The sequence below is a fragment of the Pristiophorus japonicus genome, chromosome 21 (genome assembly GCF_044704955.1).
Source record: "Pristiophorus japonicus isolate sPriJap1 chromosome 21, sPriJap1.hap1, whole genome shotgun sequence".
Taxonomy (NCBI): domain Eukaryota; kingdom Metazoa; phylum Chordata; class Chondrichthyes; family Pristiophoridae; genus Pristiophorus; species Pristiophorus japonicus.
Window position 1 is genome coordinate 68,387,431 of NC_091997.1, and position 13,608 is coordinate 68,401,038.

Here is a 13,608-nt window from a genome sequence, read left to right on the forward strand (position 1 = left end):
GGACACGCCCCCTTTTGAAAAAAAAATTCTGTTCCAAAGTGAAACTGTTCTAACTGACTAGAACTGGAGCAAACTAAATGACGAGAATTCCGATTTCTAAGGTACTCCGTTCTACACCAGTTGCTCCTAAAAATCAGGAGCAAATCATGTGGAAACTTGGGGCCATTAATTCTTCATAATATTCTGGCTGGTTATATAAACTTCGTTTCCCAGTTTTACTTAACCCATATTGTAATTGTTCATTATCTCAATTTTCCTTCAAATTTATTAGTGTTTTTTTTGTGTGCATGTATATTATTTTCTCTCTTCCCTCCCCAAGATTCCCAGGCAACACATCAACAGGGTGCTGTGTTGACTCCACCTGTCAGACTGAAGACCGTATATGATTATTTAAATCTGGAGTCACAAGGTTGTGGATTCAAACCCCATTACAGACTCCAGCATGTAATCTAGGCTAACACTTTGATACTATGGGAGTGCTGCATTGTCAGAGGTATGATCTTTATGATTAAACATAATAGTAGTGGGGAGATGTACAAGTACAGAGATCAGGGAAGCATGTAGCAAAAACAGTGTGGTTATAATGGGAGATTTTAATTTTCATAGAAACTATTTTAGTACTTCTGGAACTGGGAGAAGCAAAACAGCTCAAGTAATAAAGGTAACCAATTCCTAGGATGTATTTGAGAAAATTAATATTTTTTAGATGCACTTAAGAGAAATCTAGATAAGTACGAGGGAGAAAGGAATAGAAACATAGAAAATAGGTGCAGGAGTAGGCCATTCAGCCCTTCTAACCTGCACCGCCATTCAATGAGTTCATGGCTGAACATTCAACTTCAGTACCCCATTCCTGCTTTCTCGCCATACCCCTTGATCCCCCTAAGTTATGTTGATAGGGTTAAACGAAGAAGAGTGGGAGGAGGCCCATATGAAACAAACGGCATCGATCAATTGGGCCGAATGGAATGGAATGGAATGTGCAATAGATTCTATCTGTTGACAGTGTCAGCCATGACTCAGTGGGTAGCACACTCGCCCCTGAAGGTTGTGGGTTCAAGCCCCACTCCAGGAACTTGAGCAAATAAATCGAGGCTGACACTCCAGTGCCGTACTGAGGGAGCGCTACACTGTCAGATGTGCCTTCTTTCAGATAAGAAGTGAAACCGAGGCTGCCCTCTCTGGTGGACGTAAAAGATCCCATGGCACTATTTTGAAGAAGAGCAGGGGAATTATCCTCGGTGTCCTGGCCAATATTTATCCCTCAATCAACATAATAAAAAAATGATTATCTGGTCATTATCACGTTGCTGTTTGTGGGAGCTTGCGTTTCCCACATTACAACAGTGACTACACTCCAAAAAGTACTTCATTGGCTGTAAAGCGCTTCGAGACGTGCAGTAGTTGTGAAAGGTGCTATATAAATGCAAGTCTTTCTTTCTATCTAACTGTGATTGAGCAACCTGCCACCAGTCCTCTGGTGCTACTTGAGCAACCTGGGAGGTGTGTGTGCCTTGCATCAGTATCCCAGCAGGAGGCAGTGCCTTCAGGAAAGAAGAGGAAAACATTGGAGAGCAAAAATAAACATGGTGTCAAAGATTAGAAATGAGTGGGCAGCACAGACACAGAGTTGAAGCACCAACACAGTTATCCAGAATCGACGGGTGCAGGGGGTCACAAGATATTCTGCTTAGTTTCTGATCTCACTCATAACGGAAAGATTATCTGCGGTTCCCGCCCGAAACCCCTCTACCTTGCTATTTCTCTCCCAGCTTTTATAAATCTCCTCAAAACCTATCCGTTTCCCCTTTGGGAGCACCTGGTGACATGTTCTATGCTAAAAGGAGCTGTATAAACACAAGTTGTTGCTATTTTTGTAGTAGTAGTGGCGGGATCCTATTTTGAAGCAGGCCAGTGACTGGGATTCTTTCAAGTGTCACCGTGACACCACTCGTCTTTATTTGTGGGGAGGAGCTGGTCCACCCAAGCTAACTTTATAACAAAAATTAATAAACCAAAGTAAAATAACTGCCAAGTGAAAGCCAAATAGGAAAATAGACAATCTGAAGTCGAGTTACTGCTGTTGGTTCTATGCATGTCCCAGCAGCTGGTCATGAGTAGTAATGCCAGAGATTTGGAAGCAGGTAGCCCATCTGCTCTCTTAACAGAAAATATGTACTTGAATATAATAACTTGCAATTTCAAAGTATTAATCCTATAGTTCCGTCTACACTTTGACTCCCGACCAGTTGCGTAATTATTTCCTTTTTCCATTTTGAACTGTTTGTATAATTAAATTCTGGATGAATGACTTCTCATCCCACTTGTTCATTTCAAGCAGACACAATGGCCCTGCAAGATTTGGACACCAGGAATCACACAAGTATGTTATTTTTAAAAAATTAGGAAATAGTGATGGCATCCTAAAAATAAATTATTAGTTGTGGGATCCTTTTCCAGGTACAGTTTTCATTTCAGATTACAGGTCAAGTTCTTTCCAGAATACGGTCACAACACTGAGGCCCCAAGTTTCGCCATGATTTGCTCCTGATTTTTTAGGAGCAACTGGTGTAGAACGGAGTATCTTAGAAATCGGAATTCTCGCCATTTAGTTTGCTCCAGTTCTAGTCAGTTAGAACAGTTTCACTTTGGAACAGAATTTTTTTTTCAAAAGGGGGCGTGTCCGGCCACTTACGCCTGTTTTCAAAGTTTCGTGAGTGAAAACTTACTCCAAACTAACTTAGAATGGAGTAAGTGAAGATTTTTGTACGCTCGAAAAAACCTTGTCTACACTTTAGAAAATCAGGCATAGGTTACAAATTAGGCGTAGGGAACGAGGTGGGGGGGGGGGGGAAAGGGGGGAAGGGAAGTCATTAAATTCTACAATCAATCCTTGGTTATACTTATACAAATAAATCAAACCTGAATAAAAATGTATAAGCAAAGAAAATATTAAATAAACCATCTTCCTACCTGTGTGAAACAGCAGCAGCATTCGAGCTGCTGTGCTTCAGGCAGGCCTTTCATGTTGGAGACAGGCAGGGGTGTGGCGTCAGTGTCTCGACGGCAGCGGTAGGTGGGAAGCAGCTTTCGAGCTGAGCTGCGGTGCTTGAGGCAGGCCTTCATTCCTCGCGAAGATGCAGCACCCGGACGGACTTGAGGCCATTCGGCCATGGGATTGCAGCAGCGTCAGTGGTTGGCCGGGAGCCGAAGAATGAAAACAGGACACACGCAGCTGATTTAAGATTCTTTAGGCCGTTCGGCCACGCTTATGGGGCAGCGTCAGTGGCTCGAAGGCAGCTGAAGAATCAGGAGCGTAAGGACGTATGTGAGGCCATTCGGCCATGAGATAGCAGCGGCGTCAGTGGCTGGCCGGGAGCCGAAGAAAGAACACAGGACACACGCAGCTGATTAAGATTCTTTAGGCTGTTCAGCCACGCTTATGGGACGGCGTCAGTGGGTCCAAGAAACAAATCTTCACTTTTTCTGCAGTCCTTTTAAAAATGGCCGAGTGCCAATGTTTGTTTGAGACTGTGCATGCGCGCACGCTCCAACGCGCACGGTTGCTGGCACCACGAAGGCTAATTTAAATTGTACCCGCCCCCTGCTACTTCGAAAATCTGCACGAGTGTAAGGCTCCGCCCCCTGCTGCGAAGAGCGCGCCACGCCAAGCAGACATCGAGCTCGAAGGAGCTCGAGAATATCGGACTTTTTTTTTTTAAGCGCAGATTTCGGCGCGAAAAACAGGCGCCCAGCTCGGAGGTGCGCCGTTTTCGCCGCGGGACGAAACTTGGGGCCTATGTGTTAGCCAGTGGCTCAGTTGGTAGCACCCTCACCTCTGAATCAGAAGGTTGTGGGTTTAAGTCCCACTCCTGAGACTTGAGTACAAAAATCTAGGCTGACATTCCAGTGCACTGTCGGAGGCGCCGCCTTCCAGACCAGACGTTAAACGTCTGCTCTCTCGGGTGGATGTAAAAGATCCCGCGGTACTATTTCGAAGAAGAGCAGGGGAGTTCTCCCCGGTGTCCTGGGCCAATATTTATCCCACAATCAACATAACAAAAACATATTATCTGGTCATTCTCACATTGCTGTTTATGGGAGCTTGCTGTGCACAAATTGGCTGCTGCATTTCCCACATCACAACAGTGACTACACTTTGAAAAGTACTTCATTGGCTGTAACGAGCTTTGAGATGTCCTATAGTCGTGAAAGTCACTATATAAATGCAAGTTTTTCTTTCTTACAAAAAGTGAGTTAAACAGTTAAATGGATAGTTTAAAAAGGAAGTCAAAGCAACATCATTCACATTTAAAGTAGCAAATATAACCATGAAGTGTATTCTCGATGCCTAAAATGAACATTATTGGCAATTAGTTGTTCTGGGTGCAGTATTACTGATGAGCATCACAACTGCATGCAGTTCATTCCACTCAGTGCTTGCCACAGAAAAACTGATCAGATATCAGATCTGTGAGCATTCAAATAAAGAACACACTCCTGCATTTCCTCTCAAAATCCTTTAGTCGAGTGTGGTATTGGAGCCTGTGCAGTTCTAAATGGTGATAGTAAGATTATACTCAATAATTGGTCATTAAGGCTCTTAGCAATAAACTTGAAAATTTAAATCAATATGAAGGTCAGCAGTTCATCCAAGATACCACACAATCTTTTCAATACAAAAACAGAACATTTCACAAACAGAACATTTTCCTCAATATAGCTTCATAAATTGCTTAAAAATTGTGCATACATGTTCAAAGTTCTCAACAATTATTTTGAATAAGGCATCGGCCAGCTACAGGAACTTAAACACAAACAGGAAAAGCCTTTCAGCCTTCACACCATTAAAAGAATTATACTGCATTCAAAGTAATTGGTAACAGACAACATAAAAAGCAGCGCACGCAATGGCTTTTCGACAGCCAAAAAAAAAATCAATTTACTGTAATATGTTTGCATGATTAATTTAGAGTTTACAGTAATATCAAAGCCATCCATAAATTTATGTTCTTATTAGTTCCACAAACCAGCTTTGAAGTTTTTAAATAGATTGAATTACAACAGATGAGGTTTGAAGTACACGGTCTATGAAGAATAGTAGAAAATTAATTCAGTGGAAACAACCACCGCACACGTACATAAACACAGTGACTGACTTCTGATGCACAAGCTTGAAATTCTGCAGATCTTCCATTGAACAATTATTTTAATCTGCACAGTGGTTAGCTGACAAAGAAATATTAGCTACTTTAATGCAACTTCCTACCCTTCATGGCTACTCAGTTTTGGAACCATACCACATTATTTTTTACATAACCAATTGGGTTGAAGAATTTATAGGATCGTAGCAAATGATGGGATTAAATGAAAGAAATCATCTGAAACTTGACATCAGTTACAGCCTGTAAATCACCCCCAATACAGTACTGTGTGATCTACTTTATCTTTATACTCTAGAGTAGTTGTCGTGGTTTAGAACCCAGCATTATCATTAGAAGTTTTATGGATGAATGTGACATTGCTATATTACTGCAATCTAGTTGTGCCCTTGCCTCCAATCCCCACTAAAATTGCACTGAAGCACAATAGTTGGGCAGGTAACATTTTCATGACTTGTAAAATAACACCCAGAAGTACAAGTCTTGACTCTGTCCTTACAAACTTAAGTTGTATCTGGAGACATTTGAGTTATTAAAGTAGGGTAAAGTACTGGTGGCTACAGATCTATCACTGCTCATTCCGGTATAAGCACTTTGGGGTGATGAATTTGAGTGTTACAGAAAAAACGGATCGTACAACTTTAAAGCAAATTGGTGTTAAGTGCGATTCTGGCTTGTGGTGTACATCAGTGACAATATATTAAATAAGCCAAGTGACAACACAGTACGTTACAGTAGCAGTTATTAATACAACTACTATATTGACTTTTGATGGTTGGCTTCAAAAATACATTCGAGCATTTTTATTAGAGTGGATGAAGCAGCTGCTGCCAATACTTGGCAAAGTCAACCTTACAACCTTCACAGATCAAATTTATTAGACACCAGAATGCTTTGTGTAATAGTCTTAAAACGTGACTGTAGCAAAACTATTCTGCATTGGGGGATTGTAAAGCATGACCTGTTCACTCTTACTTCCACCAGAAACAGCATCAACAATTTCTGTTGGCTAGCAATCTGGATGTTAGGTCTTCCACATCACCTTGGACCGTAAATTGCGAGAACCGGCATTTGCGATCTGTCAAAATTTCTTTTGTCAGATCGCACGCATCCCTGGCAGAAGGACATTCGCATGCAGAGATTTGGGCTATTTGTTCAATTGCTGGCCAGCGAATGTCCTTCAAACTATTACGCCTGGTAAAAGCAAGCGTATAAGAACATAAGAAATAGGAACATTTGGCCCCTCAAGCCTGCTTCGCCATTTAATAAGATCATGGCTGATCGATCATGGACTCAGCTCCACTTCCCCACCTGCTCCCCATAACTCTTTATTCCCTTATCGTTCAAAAATCTGTCTATCTCTGCCTTAAATATATTCAATGGCCCAGCCTCACAGCTCTCTGGGGCAAAGAATTCCACAGATTTACAACCCTCAGAAGAAATTCCTCCTCATCTCAGTTTTAAATGGGTGGTCCCTTATTCTGAGACTATGCATCCAAGTTTTAATTTCCTCGATGAGTGGAAATATCCTCTTTGCATCCACCTTGTCAAGCACCCTCATTATCTTAAATGTTTCAATAAGATCACCTCTCATTCTTCTGAAGTCCAATGAGTATAGGCCCAACGTACTCAACCTATCTTCGTAGGTCAACCCCCTCATCTCCAGAATCAACCTAGTGAACCTTCTCTGTACAGCCTCCAAAGCAAGTACATCCTTCCTTAAATAAAGAGACCAAAACTATACGCAGTACTCCAGGTGTGGCCTCACCAATACCCTGTACAGTTGTAGGACTTCTCTGCTTTTATACTCTATCCCCCTTGCAATGACGGCCAACATTCCATTTGCCTTCCTGATTACTTGTCATACCTGCATACTAACTTTTTGTGTTTCATGCACAAGGACCCCCAGGTCTCTCTGCACTGCAGCACTTGGCAATTTTTCTCCATTTAAATTATAATTTGCTTTTCTATTATTTCTGCCAAAGTGGATGACCTCATATTTTCCCACATTATACTCCATCTGCCAAATTTTTGCCCACTCACTTAGCCTGTCTATATCCCTTTGCAGATTTTTTATGTCCTCCTCACAATTTGCTTTCCCACCCATTTTTGTATCATCAGCAAAGTTGGCTACATTATGCTTGGTCCCTTCATCCAAATCATTAATATAGATTGTAAATAGTTGAGGACCCAGCCCCGATCTCTGCGGCACCCCACTAGTCACTGTTTGCCAACCGTAAAATGACCCATTTATCCCGACTCTCTGTTTTCTGTTAGTTAGCCAATCCTTAATCCATGCTAATATATTACTCCCAATCCAGTGAGCTTTTATCTTGTGCAGCAATCTCTTATGTGGCACCAATGGTGTCCACCAGCTCCTACATGCAACAGCAGAAACACATTACCCGCCCTGCCATCTCTAATGTATTCAATTAGTTAAGATTTGAAGTAATTTAAACCGATGCCCAAGAGAAAAACTGACCAAACTGACCAACCCAGCAGCTAGTAAAATATCACTTACCTATTTTTATTTATTTATTTATTTATTTTCAAATTGATTTTAATCTTCTCCCTCTTCGCCGAATTCCCACTCTTTCCAAATTCCCGAATAAATCACTCTGTTTAACTCCACTCCGTTTAGACCTGTATAGATCTTTTATGACCTCTCTGTATAGCCTATTTTTACCAGCATAAGAGTTTTAAAAGATAGAAAGATATCTAATTTTTTATATTAAAAACCCTGTCCATTAAAGTAAGTTTATTTTTGCCCCTATTAAAACATTTTTTTTTTAATCCAATTTTTTTTGATCTAAAACATTTAATTAAATTCAATTTCAATTAATTTTTAGTATGTGAGATGTTTATTTATTTATTTATTTATTTATTTAGGTGTGTTGTGTTTATATGTTTTTGGGGGTATTCTCATTGATAGTAATGGAAGCTCGTGTGATCCCAGGTTGCGCTTACACTCCTGGGATGTGAGCGCCCAGATGCAGGGCTGTGAATGGAGGCCTCAGACCACAAGTATATGTTCCGCCGGGACCACCACGTACTTTTGTAAAAAAAAATTTGGTTGGAGGCATCCACCCGCAGGAAGCCTCCGACCGCAATTTTTGCCCCACGTCTGCTGGTAGTCACAGCAGAGAACTTGCACACTCAAAGAGGTTTGCTAATTCAAGGCTGACTCTCAGTATCTGGGTGGGATCCTGCTGTATCAGATGCAACTGCTTCCTCTGCTGGTGGGATGAATTTACAGTGACAAAAGCAGTTGACAATAGATTCTGCTTTTGGACGCAGATATTTCACAAGCCCCAGAGTTATCAACAATCAAGAAGGTTTTTCTGCCTTGTGATGCCATGCTTTGATCAAAGTGACACTGCTACTCCTCAGTAAGATCAGTATTCACACCTTTTTGTTGTTTCTGGTGGTTGCAGGCAGGGTGAAAGGATCATTCCTTGAAAAAGTGCAACATCCCCACCGACACCTGGGAATCCCTGGCCCAAGACCGTTCAAAGTGGAGGAGAAGCATCCAGGAAGGCGCTGAACACCTCGAGTCTCTTCGCCGGGAGCACGCAAAAGCCAAGCAGAAGGAGCGCACGACAACCCAAGCACACCACCCACCCTTCTCTCCAATTACCGTCTGCCATGATGCAGATAGAATGTTCCCGATGTTGGGGAAGTCCAGAACCAGGGGACAGTCTTAGGATAAGGGGTAGGCCATTTAGGACTGAGATGAGGAGAAACTTCCTTCACTCAGAGAGCTGTTAACCTGCCGCAGAGAGTTGTTGATGCCAGTTCATTGGATATATTCAAGAGGGAGTTAGATATGGCCCGTACGGCTAAGGGGATCAAGGGGTATGGAGAGAAAGCAGGAAAGGGGTACTGAGGGAATGATCAGCCATGATCTTATTGAATGGTGGTGCAGGCTCGAAGGGCTGAATGCCCTACTCCTGCACCTATTTTCTATGTTTCTATGCCCCACCTGTTAGAGACTGTTGGTCCCGCACTGGACTCATCAGTTACCCGAGAACTCATTCGTGTGGAAGTAAGTCATCCTCGACTCCGAGGTACTGCCTAAGAAGAAAGTATCACTAAAACATATTCTTCATCAGCTTCCTTTCCCCCGCCAGTCATGCCTGCCCAAACCATGATAGCAATTTACAGCTGAGCATTTTCCATTGATGAAAGCCAGTGTGCTGCTCTGTATAGCTTGCTTAAAAAAAGGCACTTTCATCTACATTAGAGATATCTTCAGCCTTGTAACAAGATAAAATTGCAAGATGTTAATCAGTTGTCAACTGTCGGGAGAACTCTACTTGTTTCTTCACGTTTGGACATGGGCTTAATTGGATGGTGTTTTTTTAAAGTGGCTGATCCGCAATGCAGAAACCAAGTCGGTTCTAAATTCTTTGGCAAATTCTTTCACCTTTTGTAGGAAGATGAGATCAGATAGCCCAGGTGTGGCCACTATATTCAGGTTGAATTTCAGTTAAGCAATAGATCTCACTGGTCAGGATCATTTGGGGGTGGAATTCAAATTAAATAATTTGAACGAAACAACAAATTTTCAATACAGTTTCTACACAATTTCAATTCAAATTAATAATTCAAATTATGCAAATTTGAATTCGGAGTCTACTGTAGCTCATTTAAAAAAAATTTCCAAAAGCAGTGCTTTATTCCAAGAGGAATTTTATATTACATGAATAGTTTTGTGGGTGATAACCAGGGCCACATCTTTACAGAGAATGAATGAATCAAATTCCATTTGTGTTGAATGGGAGCGAGGGATTTTTTTCACTTGTTTAGGGGTCTACATTCTGAGATTGGGTCCATTTGTAACTGCTTTATAAATCGCTGAAAAGGCTAAACTGTTAACCTGGCAAGGCTATTCAATCAGTTCTCAACTGAAGGAGGATGGCACTGAACACAAGGGTGTGTGGGTTATTTAAATTTGGCACTTAATTGATTACCTGATTAAATTGGAAGAATTTCCCAGAAATTTGTCAACTTTTTTTTAACTTCCCCAATATTAGTGGTTTCACAATCTTGCATTTGTAAAGCACTTTAAGATAATAAAAGATCCCATGGTGCTTGATGTTGTATATGCAGACTATGAATGTACTCTATGTGTAGTCACTGTGTGATTGCATAAGATGGAGACTTTCAATAAGATTTACACTGTGTACATACATGCTGGCACCACTAGAGAACGCAACTGGTGGAGACCGGAGGTTTCCTGCCCTCGTGGCAGGACCCAGTATAAAAGGCTGCACACATGCTGGTACAGCACTCTGGAGTTTGGAATAAAGGACCAAGCTCACTACAGTTTGAGTACAACACATTGCCTCGTGGAGTCATTTAGAAGTACATTACAGACATAACAACTGGCGACGAGAATAAGGACTTTCACGCGATCATGGCTACCTTTGGCACACTAAAAAACTTTTGCAGAGGGTGATTATTGGGATGCCTTCACAGAAAGGTTTGAGCAATATTTCGTGGCAAACGACCTGGCAGGGAAGACGGACACATTGGCGGAGAAGCGCAAGGCTATACTGCTGACCAGTTGTGGGCCTGAGGTCTACTGCCTCATCAGGGACTTGCTGGCACCCAAGAAGGCCAAGGATAAGACAAACAATGAACTGACTGAACTAATTCGCGACCAACTTAAACCAAAAGAGAGCATCCTCTCAGCCAGGCACAGATTCTACACTCACCGCAGACCTGAGGACTAGGAGATTGCAAAATATGCGGCACAGTGTGATTTTGGCACGCACCTCAACGAAGCATTCTGAGACATCTTCGTTATAGGAATTGGCCACGAGGGCCTCCTTCACAAGCTATTATCTGCCGACATCACAGTCAACCTGCAGAAAGCCATCGGCATCAGTCAGGCGTTCATGACCTCGACCTGTAGCACCAAGCAAATCATTCATCCTGTGGACTCAAACCTGGCAAGTACTGTACACAGAATGGTGCCTTTCACAGGCAAGACGTGGCTCTGCCCAGGGCAGGGATCCAGAACTCAGTCCGCCGAGGGGTGCTAACCATGCGTTGCAGAGGAAACCATAGGGCTCACCAGTGTTGGTTTGTTGAGTATGTATGCAAAGCCTGTAACACGAAGGGCCACCTCCAGTGCACAGTGCACGTGTAAAAGAAATACGACTCACCGTCTAGCAGAGGAGTCGATAGATGACTTTGAATCCAGTGGGGAGTATGATGATTTGGCCAGAGAGGCAGCTCAGCCCCAAGAAGAAGTGTATGGAGTGTATAACTGCATCACCGATTGTCCTCCAGTGAAGATGGAAGTCGAGATAAACAGCGTTCAAGTCTTCATGGAAGTGGACACAGGAGCGAGCCAGTCAGTGATGAGCCAGGATGCCTTAGAGAGGCTATGGAACGAAAAACGACCCGAGCTGGTTCCAGTACAGGAAAAGTTGCGCACCTACACCAAGGAGCCGATCCCAGTCCTTGGTCGTGTGGATGTAAGTGTAATCCATAATGGCGTGGTGCACAAGTTACCTCTGTGTTGCAGGTGATGGCCCAACGCTACTCGGAAGAAGACAGATGGGGAAGATCCAGTGGAAATGGGAAGACCTCTTCACTCCAGCAGAGCAAAACCTCACCTTCGCTTGGACCAGGCACCAGAGAACAGACCAGCGCAGCACCTGAGGCACAGACCGTCCATCGTGGAAAGGATCCAACCGGAACTATCTAAAAATACCTTCCCGGCTCGAGTGGGGAGGAAGATCGAATTCACAGGTACCCTTCTAGCGTTTGTGGCAGAATCGCAGGAGAGAAGGATCAAGGCAGTCAACCTCGAGGACCGAGGCAAGATGGCGTTCCTGCTGCAGCGAGGGTCAGCGTGGCTGAAAAAAAAAGATGGCCGCGGCAATATCACGAGGTGCAACACTGAGAAACCAACATGTGGTGTCCAACAAAGGATTTGATTGGGGTAAAGCAAGGAGGGTTCTCTTAAAGGAGACTTGCAACCAACTGAACTTAGATACATTGTATGCATGGCAATCAATATAATGAACCGATTAAGATTGTGAACAAAATGTTGTTGCGTGTCCCCAAAAGTAGCAAGTGAACGAATTCGGGAGGGTAAAGGCGCTGATCCTGATGTCCTGTCCCAGGTGTCCCCACAAGTTATGGGTCAGCGACCTCAGGAGGATGAAGGCACTGATCCTGATGCCCTGTCCCAGGTCTATCCCACGTTGCAGGCACCCGATGGCACCAATCGCCACGGACCTGGAAACAAAAACAGCGCCAATACGCGCAGTTGGCCGCCGTCGCCCACCATCCGGGTGGAGACGGCACAGCCCCCAGACCCAGTCACTACCTCGGCCATGTCGGGAACGAATGGTCAGAACCAACGAGTTCCCCAAACGCGACATGGAACAGCCAGGTTCCCCAACATCGTGAGAGAGCAGGCAAAGACGCTGCAGCCTTCAAAGGAAGACAGGGAGGCGACACACATCTGTGGCTCTGCCCACCACTTGGCAACGGCAAAGGCCCAGAGTCCTGGCTCGGTGAGCAAACCAAGCCGACCCTGCCAACAGGGTGCGCAGTGCCGCCATCAGACGACTAGGACCCCGTCCGGTTGCTCTGGAACTAGCATCCCCGCATACCTGTACTGCTACCTCAGTACTGACCATGACTAGACCATGAATGCAATCTAGCCAATCCTGGCGCATGACCGTAAAACGTAACAAATGTAAGTCGCTGAACCTAGATGTCACGATACAAACTGTAAAAAGACAAAACATTTTTTTTCTTCCTTTCTTTGTACTTGCACTGTGTCTGATCCTGTATGTTAATGTAACGGGCCAGCTGCATGATCTCACTGGGGGGGGGGGGGGGGGGGAAGAGGGGAGGGGAGATGGATGTATGTAGCCACGGACACACACATGGATCAGACCCAGAACCCATTGGAACCTCCACCGCATCATCGAACCATCCAATCTGATAACCACTACCCAACGTTGTGGCAAAAGGACTTGGGGGTTAACAGGGAGAGCGCCAAGCCAAAGCACAGCCAAGGTGCAAGGGCCATTGGCACTTAAGTCTGGGGAGAGCTAAGCCAGAGCACATAGTGCAAAGGTAATTGGCACAAAGAACTTGGGGGAGAGTGATGTTGTATATGCAGTCTATGAATGTACTCTATGTGTAGTCACTGTGTGATTGCATAAGATGGAGACTTGTTTACATTGTGTACATACATGCTGGCACCACTAGAGGGCACAACTGGTGGAGACCGGAGGTTTCCTGCCCTGGTGGTAGGGCCCAGTATAAAAGGCTGTAAACCATGCTGGTACAGCACTCTGGAGTTTGGAATAAAGGACCAAGGTCACTAAAGTTTGAGTACAATGCATTGCTTCGTGGAGTCATTCATAAGTACATCACAGACATATGGGAGAGAGAAAAATTGAGCAGCAAA

General features: G+C 43.8%; 1 protein-coding gene across 13 annotated transcripts in view; it reads right to left on the reverse strand.

Moving 5' to 3' along the window:
* peak1 (pseudopodium-enriched atypical kinase 1) overlaps nt 1–13,608 on the reverse strand; it is a 196,472-nt gene that overhangs the window by 144,634 nt on the left and 38,230 nt on the right. The window lies entirely within an intron of this gene.